Source organism: Pseudonaja textilis, chromosome 2, assembly GCF_049901715.1.
Source record: "Pseudonaja textilis isolate UNSWEBS1 chromosome 2, rPseTex1.2, whole genome shotgun sequence".
NCBI classification, from domain to species: domain Eukaryota; kingdom Metazoa; phylum Chordata; class Lepidosauria; order Squamata; family Elapidae; genus Pseudonaja; species Pseudonaja textilis.
Window position 1 is genome coordinate 100,658,748 of NC_141991.1, and position 10,084 is coordinate 100,668,831.

Consider the following 10,084-nt stretch of genomic DNA (forward strand, 5'->3'; position numbering starts at 1 on the left):
ATAACAAATTATGCTGCTTTTGTTATTCTGTCCCCTTGTCATCTCCTCCCCACAAGCAACTTGAGTCAACTTTAATTCAGTGAAAAACAAAATAAGTAACATGGATGAAAACAATCCAGGGGCTGAAGCTGCTGGTTATTGCAAGTATTACTCGTAAACTCTGGATTTCCTTAAATTAGTCATTGCTTGGGGAGAGATCTTACATGGTGAAAATAACCCTTTTTTGTAATGTGTAATTTTTTTTTCTCTATCTTTCCATCTTTTGATATTTCTTTCCGCAACACATTGTGTTTTCCCTCCTTCCTTTTTCTGCGCTGTTATCCCTCCATCTTCTTCCCATCCTTTTCTTATGTGTTTTCATATCATGTGTTTCTCTGTGTGGGAATGGTTGGTATGTGCTGTATGAACACAGGAATCCAATAATTCTGTCAATACTGCATCGTATTGTAGTCAATTCATCTTAACATACATTAAATTAAATCAATTAAATCAATTCATTTTATTTCTTGCCCAGCACTGTTTCCGATCCTTTGGCATATGCACACACACACATAACTATGCATAAACATATGTGCATGTATCATTCTACTCTGGTGGCAAGAAAATCCCCAGGGCTAGTTTTATTTGACGCTGGAAATTCTAGGTTGACAAGGTGAGCAAAATAGACATTGTACAAGACTTTCTGTATTTTTTTATCTTTTCATTTTCTGGGAATTATTTTAAACCCTGGGTCAATTTTCTTCCCAGTAAATAGAGTATATCCTTGATTTCCGCAGAATTTAGGGCTCATTTACATGCAGTTCTTTTTTTATTTCATAATTATTTTGCTATGCCATGCACTGATCCTAAACTGTTTGTGATTGCACTTTGGCACTTTAAATTACCCCACAAAGCATTCCTATTGTAAAACTAAAATGAAACTGAACTTGGCTTTTAACATCCCTGAAACAAGCAAAAGTGCATTTTTCTGATATATGTCACTGGATAAGAAAAATTATGTTGTCCCTTTTTTATGAATATGACAGGTTCGCAGAGTAAAAGAAGTAATAAATGTTCTTAAAGGGATATTCATGGCATTGTTGGCATTCTGTAAAGTTGCAAATAAATTTAGCATGAGCATCTTAACAAGGGAGAACTGTAAGGTGGCCCTCCAGAAGTTTTACTGTAGTGTCCAACATCTTTCAATAGTATCCATAAAGCCTAGAGTTTACAGATAATCAGAGTTGGAAGGAACCTTGTAGGTCATCTAGTCCAACCCCCTGTCCCAGCGGGAGACCCTACCCCATTTCTGACAAATGGCAGTCCAATCTCTTCTTGAAAGTCTCAAGTGATGGGGCTCCCACAACTTCCGAGGGAAAGCTGTTCCATTGTTGATTGTTCTCACTGTCAGAAAATTTCTCCTTATTTCCAGTTTAAATCTCTCCTTGTTCAGTTTTCATTCATTACCCCCTGTCTGGCCTACAGGCACTTTAGAAAATAGCTTGACCCCTTCCTCCCTGTGGCAGCCCCTCAAATATTGTAAGACCGCTATCATGTCTCCCCTGGTCCTTCTCTTTACTAGACTAGCCACGCCCAGTTCCTGCAACTGTTCGTTGTATGTTTTAGCCTCCAGTCCCCTAATCATCCTGGTTGCTCTATAATAAAATCTGGAGGGCTCTATAATAAAATCTGGATCGAACATACCCATCACTAAGTTATTTTATGTTACAATTGGAGGATCAGTATATAGGAAAGGAGGGAGTGGTGAGACTGTTTTCTGCAGTAGCAAAATTAACATGTGAAAAACTACCAACTCAATCAGTTTTTTAAAAAAATGCAAAATCCGGCTTATGCTTATTATGAGCAAAATCTCCTAACAGCACTTTCATGTGCTAGTGGCATGGTAGTTTTCGTAACCATATTTTAGGTAAGGACACAATATTAAAAAGAGAAGAAAAAAAAGTCCGGCTGTGAAACTGCAGAATAGGTTACCCAGAAGGACAATGAAGATGTTTTTATGGATTTCCCAGCAGGAAGCCAATTAGAAGACTGTTTTCTTGAACTTTACAAGATGATAACAGCTCTGAATATCCTAAAAAGCCCTAATTAGATTGAATATGGCTATTTCCCTTATGTGCTGAATTGAGGTGCTATCATCTAGACTAGTTTCTATTGAGGTTTTAATGTCCTTTTAATTTGCTGATTCAAAGGTGGTGGTCTTTTAAAAAAATCAAACAAAAGGAAAACCCTCTCAGTTATATTTCAAACTTTCACAAGCAAGTTATATTTTGTTCAAATATTTAAGACCAGGAACATTTAAAGAGAATTTAATTCCAAACTATCTTATTTTGGCATATCCCAACACTGGTTTACTTCTGACATAAATGAATTCCTTTGCTTAACTATAGCAGGAAGGCAGCAGGAAAATGAGCTCCTAACTTTGGAAAGTGTGGGAAAAAAATCATTCATAGCTAACTAATACTTTGTAAAGCCACTACAAGCCAATGGGTCAGTGGGACATACTGAGGACATCACAGCTTCCTGAAAAACTAAGAGAGAAGCAACTGTTGTCCATGGGGACATAACAGCCTTCTAGTTAAAAAGTCCTGTTGCCAATTGTGTACTTACATCTCTATTTCTCCATCATTTTTTGACATTTTATGGCAGACTTGCAAAATATGAAGCCCTCCATATTTGCAGTTCCCCAGTTTCATCAAACCAAATCAGAAGAGTGTTTAGGATTACAGGAGTTATAGTATAAAAATAGGGTGTCAAATATTTAGGAGACATAGCAGGATTGGAGGACAGGCAGACTTATTATGCACAGCCTTAAAGATAGCAAGCCCAACAATCCATTGACAGACTGTCTCTTCAAAAAATGTTAAGCCTTTCTTAGCTCACTCAAGCATTTTGGAAATGTAAGTATATTGTAAATATAAAGTAAAGTAAATATATTGTTGCACAGTGTCTGATTCTCATTTCATTAGAGGATTCCTTTTCTAACCAGCTGTATCCAAATACCAGTGCAAAAAGATTAGAAAATCCTAAGATTAAACACAATTCTGGTGAGATTCTATACCGGCAGTCGGCAACCAGTGGTCCATGGCCCACTGGTGGTCCACAAGAAAATTTTGGTGGTCTGCAGAGAAATGTCACCCCCAGAGCACCCCCCAAAGCAATTAATCCAGGCTGTGCAGGAACACAAGGCTGCATTGCCCACATGGCCCGTGGGAACCCTTCCCGCCCAGTCACTCCTTACCTGGCAAACTTCCTGCTAAGTTGCTATTTTTCCTTCCCCCCCCCCGACCATCGGCTGTTCTGTTGTGCCAGGAGATTTAGATTAGCTAGAAAGCAGGAAATCGTTGCATTTCTTGCTTTCTAGCTAATCTTTAGATCTTCGGCTCTGCAGAGCCGAACCTTCCTTAGGACTGTAGCTGATTGCAGATAGATGGATCTCTAAGTGAATCTGTAATTCTATGAGCAACTCAATCTGCCTGCCTGCTTTGCCTGATTTTGGGTAAAAGTTGCTCTTTTTTAATTTAAAAAAAATGATATTTACATACATAGTGTGTTGTGAGTTCATTTTGTGAGTTTGCTTGCAAGCAAATTTTATGTGACAGACTCAGGTAGCCAATTGCAGAATCATAGATCTCTAAATTAATCTGTGATTTTGTGAACAACTCAGTCTGCCTGCCTGCTTTGCCTGATTTTGGATAAATGTTGCTCTTTTTTAATAAAAAAATGCAATGGTTACATAAATATTTATAATATTTACACACAAGCCATGCCCAGCCAGTCACATGACCACCAAGCCACGCCCACAAATTAGGCCACGCCCACAGAACCAGCTGAATCCCACCCCTGCCTGTGTGTTTGTATGTATGTGTGTGTGTGTGAGAGAGAGAAAGGTTAGATCAGATCTCTCTCTCTCTCTCTCCCACCAATGTCAGCAAGCCACTGTCAGTCAAAATTCATATTAGGTCCCCCAGATTTAAAATTATGAGGTTGGCAACCCATTCTACACCATTCTCTTAGATTGAGGATCACCAAAACTTCAAGGACTTGAAGTACAGGCTATTAGTGCTTGAAGGCCAAGAGAATTTGGATTATGGCTGTCAATAAACTGTCCACACCAACCCACCACCTGTCCGAATCATGAAATGCTAAATCACCTTGTCTTGTTTGTAGCATTACAGTGAGACATAACAATTCAACTTGCTTCCATTCAAAAGAAAAAAATGTCCAAGTGGCTGAGCACTGTTATTGTTCCATTTGTGGCATTTTTCTTCTCTTAACCATAAGACCTCGGTAGGATTTTCAACCTTAAGAGCTCACACAGTGCTGATGTTTCATCGAGAGCATCTGTGTGACTGTCCATCCTGCCCTGCGGTCACCAAGAAGGCAAAATTGAAGGACAGAAAGGATCAAATCTTTCTCCTCACTTGGCTGCCTCCCTCTAATTTATCAATGGGAGAAGACAGGTCCTTTTATCATCTTTTCTATGATTAACAGAAGGGATTCCTGGAAGATGCAGGCAAACGTATCAGAAAGCACCAGGGTAGGGATTATGCAAATGCAAATCCCTTCACCAACACCATCACCAACAGTAAGAATATATTGATTATTTACAGGATTCTCAGCTACATATTCTCATAAATTTTGAAGAAAAGCACTTTTTGCTGTTGTTTAGCATACTGTATATAAAGTCAGCTTTATTAAACAACTTGCCTGGTTAAAAAAAAAAAAAGAGATGCAAACTGAAAACTGCCACAAATTGCATATATTCCAAATCAATCCTAAAAATTCTGCTAGTTAAAGACAGATAGAATATAAGGCGCAGCCAAACCACAGAGCAACAGTGAAATACTATTATGGTATTATACTATACTATTATGGTATGGTGCGGTAGTGGGAGTTCTTTCATCTTTGGTTTGTGCTGGTTTTTCATACAGAAACAACTAATGGTTTATTCATAAATAGTGATATGAGGAATCAAAAGCAGAAGTGTCAAGTTCAAGCTAAATGCAATAGCATATGGTATGGGAAACCTTTGGTATCCCAGGCAATCATTAACATCTGTTCAATTGAGATGTAATCGTCCTACCCAAAAGGAGTAGAAAGAGGGTATGATTTTCTTAACTGATTGTGTAATGCTATATGTAGACTGAGAAAGACAAGAGAAGGTTTTCAGTTTCCTGGGCTCATTAATCTCTTAATGCTGATGCATTGTTTATTCCATTCTAGACCATTCTTTCACATAAATGTGAGTAAGCAAACATGCATGCGTTTCTACTTTTTATTCTAGGCAGTTGGAATTGTAGTATTTTAGGCAGATACACACACCTTGATTTATTTCCAAAAGCACAACAACTTTTTTTTTTTTTGTGAAATTAGTCACCCAGTATCAGTATGCCTTGTCCCATTCTGCAGTAAGTCCTTGGATGGGACGCCATCAGGTATTTCAGAACTGTAGACTGAGCTGGGAAGTTGACTAGACTAGAATGTAAATAAACAAACTAACAAATGGAAGGCAGTAGAGAATCACTATTGCCAAGAAAACTGTGTGGTTATCTACATGAAGCCCCCAGAAGCAAAGTTTGACCGGAATATGATTTCATTTTACTTTGGTTCTGAGACAGACAGTCCAATGGAACTTCCCACCAGTCAGTTCTTATATTTATTAAGAAATAATGAATGTGTGTATAAGTGTGTACATGTTTAGGTGTGCAAGAGAGGGTAAATTGCAGGGGGAGGTTTCCTGTCCAAAACGTGAGATCACCACCCCTGTTTCAGACTTGTTTGGAAAAAATCCTTCTTTCATGAAGACTCTGGTTAGTCATCTTCTTTGTTGAAAGGCAGCTGTTCATGGGAAAAAAATAAAAAAAATGTTTTCAAACAACTTTTAAAAAGTGTTCCATGTTTTAGTCCAAAACTCCTGGGGATAGCAATGCAGAGAGAAAGCAAGAGGAAACATATGCTATTCTAATAACTCTTCTGTGAAACATATAACACCGTAAAGCTTTGTGCTAGGAGGATTTTCCAAAGATGACAACTACAGTACAGTTTCTTGCCGCTGTATGCCCCTGTGTGTAATGGGGGGAATCTCTGTGACAGATCGGCTTCTGCCAGGATGCTCATAAGCCACAGGGGAAGGAGCACAGCAAAACCTGTTAAACCACGTAAAGGCAATGACAAAATGAATCACACAATTACAAAAGCTATGTTGAAGATGTGTATTTTTTAAATTTAAATGAAATTTAAAAACTATATAAATCTGTTCCCATTTCAAAGATTAAAAAATTAATGATGACCGTTGCAACCAAGGGAGTTAGTGGCATTATTATTTTTATTATGATTTAAATGTCTAGGCTGCCCCACTCCAAATGCTACTGGGGTTGCCAATAATAGGAATTAGAATAGCTGCTAAGAACCAGTATGGACAGCTTTAAACCTGTACACATTGGAAGGAATGGGAAGGTATCCCAAATGACTATATTGAATAGCCCTTTGAAACCAAAATTGGATTGTTTGGTTTTTAAAATAATCCTAGAATTCTTTGGAAGTGATAGCCTTGCCTTTATTTAATATATGACCAGGATAACATATTTTGCATTCAAAGAACATTACTATTTTAAAGGTTTTTGCTGTAACTTTGAAATTTCAACGGGTCAAAATTCTGAATGCAGAATGATTTCTCCCACACCACAAAAACCATTAAGAATTCTTATTTATACATTATACAGCATCTAACATGCTGGACAAAAAGCAAGCCATTTAAAGTGCGATCCTGTTGGTATCTTTTGAGTTAAGCAGGACTTTATCCCAAGCACGGTTAGCATGTTTGTAGGTGGTGTCTTCTCATTTTGGGAAGTGGTCATAATTTCTCAGTGCCTATGGAGATTCTCAGTCATTCAGGCCATGGTTGTCCCAAAGGTGCTTTTTCAAGAGGCTACTGGGCTTTCTGGTTTTTCTTTGAAGACATTTTGGTTCTCATCCAAGAAGCTTCTTCAACTCTGAAGAAATTGAAAAAGCTTCTTGAATGAGAGCTTCTTGGATGAGAAGCAAAATGTCTTCAAAGAAAAGCCAGAAAGTCCAGCTGCCTCTTGAAAAAGCACCTTTAGGACAACCATGACCTGGATGACTGAGAATCTCCATACACCAAAGAATTACGTAGATATAATTTATACAGAGCTTCAGAGCTGAAGAAGCTTCTTGAATGAGAAGCAAAACAACTTCAAAGAAAAACAAGTAAGTCCAGCTGCCTCTTGAAAAAGCACCTTTGGGACAATTTCTCAGTGCCTATATTATAGTGCCATCTGGTGGTTGGCTAGTAAGTGGATGTGGCCCCCATCTCCTTTCAGTAGTGTATATTTATTGGGTATGCTTCAGTTCCTAGCAGCTGTAGTTCTTTAAAAATCTTGCAAGGACATCGAAGTTGATAAAGATCATAACAAACAAACTTTCCCAGATTATAAGTGTTTGGTGTAAAGGTTTATCTTACCTATTTCTTACTGATATGGTCCTTTCTCTGGAGAGAAATCTCTTCTCAGCTCAAACACATCTTCCTTGAGCTCTCCTTATTCTTCTACCCATAAACTCACAGAAATGAGAGGAGAAGTATAAGGAGAGCTACAGTGATGTTATTCAAATAATTTAACAACCCGTTCTCTGCCCTCATGATTGTTTCCAACAACCAGTTCACTGAACTTCTCAGAAAGTTAACAACCGATTCTCCTGAAGTGGTGTGAACTGGCTGAATCCCGCCACTGGAGAGCTATAAGGAGAGCTATGGGTAGAAGAAGAAGGAGAGCTATGGAGCTTCTGCTTGCGTATAATAGTTCTCAGAATGCCTAGGCTGCGAGTGCAGCTGGCATTCTGAGAAAGGCAACTTTACCATAGGAGCAAGGCTTTTGTCAATATTTCTCAATAAAAGTGGGATTTAAATAAAACAATACAGCTACAATTGTTAACTGTTTGTCTTGAACAGTAAAACTGGCAAGCCACCAGGAGGACAGGAACCCCATCTTTTTTCCTGCTCACGCTCAAAAATATTCACATCTAAGATACATTTAGAAAAAAGTTGGACCCCTATGTCAGACATAGTGTCCCCAGGAGCCCAGGCAAGAAAAAATATCACTCACTTCCTTTGGGTTTCTCCCTTGGGGAAGGGGAGGGGAGAATTGCTGGAAAGCAGTATCTTATGAAGCTGCTTATGGGGGCTCTGCTGCTTGCTGTCCTTGCTGCTCCCCTCGCTACTGCCATTACAAATGTGTTCTCCCTGCTACCAGGATGGACATTGAATGGGATAGCGTTCAGGCTCAGTGGATAAGCTTTGCCATGAGTGGAACCAGATGGAGCTATCTCTGGTGGCTGCTTCCTTTTCACTGCTGTGAGAGGTTCTCAACCCTGTTAACCAGCTAGCTTGGAAGTTTTCTTTTAGACAAATGCCTCTTTGAGCTCTTGGCAGGCAACCAGGGGATAGTAGGCCTGTCATCAGGTAAAAGACAGATTAGAATAAGGCGTGCTGCTCTTCCTCAAGATGAGAGCTGTTCTGCTCTTCTGCCGGGCTGCTTCTTCCCCTGGGAAAAGGGAGGGGGAGGAAGAACAACTTCTCAGAGATCTATTTCTATCCCATGGTCCAGCCATTCCTCTCCTCCTTTCCAGGCAATTGTCAGTGGCTTCTTTTTTTCTCACTCACCGATGAATTATGTAGGTGCCCACAGCTTCTGCACGCAAGGCATTCTGTGGAGAGCAGCAATGGCCGTGCATGGGGAACGTGAGACACTTTCTTGGGTTGGAGCACTGCTGGCATTTGTATGTCAGTCAGTGGTGGGATTCAATTTTTTTATTACCAGTTCTATGGGAGTGGCTTGGTGGGCCTGGCAGGGGAAAAAAATCTCCAGTCAGAGGTGGTATTTGCCAGTTCTGTGAGCTACTCAAAATTTCCACTATCGATTCTCCAGAACTGGTCAGAACCTGATGAATACCACCTCTGATGTCAGCCATTCTGCCTGCTACTTGACATTACCAAAGCAGGGTCCTCCTAAGAGAATGCAAAGCCTACAAATGACTGCAGCCTTTGGGGACTGACTGGAGCGCCTGACTTTAAGGTATTTCTGCCACTGTTGCTCACCAAGGAAAGATGAAAATGGAAGAGGCCCATGTTGCTGTTAATTCATTAGCTTTTATGCCATCCATCTGGGTAGCTTACCGTGTAGTAAAATATAGGGCTACCAATGACGGCAGTATTCTCAATTGCACATAAGGTAGTTCTATCTGAATTCAACACCAAATCATTACACAGCGATAACAATTTTCTCTTCTGAAATGTTTCCGTGTTTCGTTTAATCTTTGGATTCCAGGCTTGCTTGCTTGCCAGTCTTCGATAACTGTTGAAGATCTGAGATTATTTGATCAATTTATGATTAATTCTTCCTTCTAATATTTCACTGGAGCATCAAATTTCTTCTTCCTCCTTACTACGTATACTTCTTAATTTCTGAGGTTCCAATTAGCTTCTACTCAAAATAAAATAGGACAGCCTATTCATCTCATCAAATCTACTATATGAGGTTTCTAGTCTGTGAAAATATAGTGCAGCGAGATCCTTTTCAGAAGCTGGTGCATGATTAAGCCAAAACAACACGAAGTGGCAAAGTCTCAGGTGAGTCTTTGTTTCTCCTCAGATTCCCCACCCCTTTTCTTTGCTGAAAATGAAAGTGGTGCCTTTTGTTACCAGGGCCACTTTCATCATATTGGGTCAGAACAGCCTAGTTTTTTCTCTGTACTTTTCTCTCTCTAAATTTCATAGCAAGCTTCAAATTCATTGGCAAAAGAAACGTAGAAACTATTCCCAGCATTGTTAGGCTCCCAATGCAGTACACCATCACAAAGGTCACAAAGAAGGAAAAATAGGAAGAAAAGTTTCTAGAGCATGACAAAGAGGGAAAAGACTGAGCATATATTCTCATGTATTCTTGTCTTGGGGCAGCCAGGTTGAATTACTGTATCTTTTACAGAAAAAAATTTTTTTTTTTGACACATTTAGTATAAATAAGCCTTTGGGGGAATGCAAGCATCATACTGAACCACAAGTCAGCCAGAC

At 39.4% G+C, this 10,084-nt stretch overlaps 1 protein-coding gene across 2 annotated transcripts in view; it reads left to right on the forward strand.

Moving 5' to 3' along the window:
• Positions 1 to 10,084, forward strand: part of NTN1 (netrin 1) — a 136,882-nt gene that overhangs the window by 120,108 nt on the left and 6,690 nt on the right. The gene's annotated exons all lie outside the window — the stretch shown is intronic.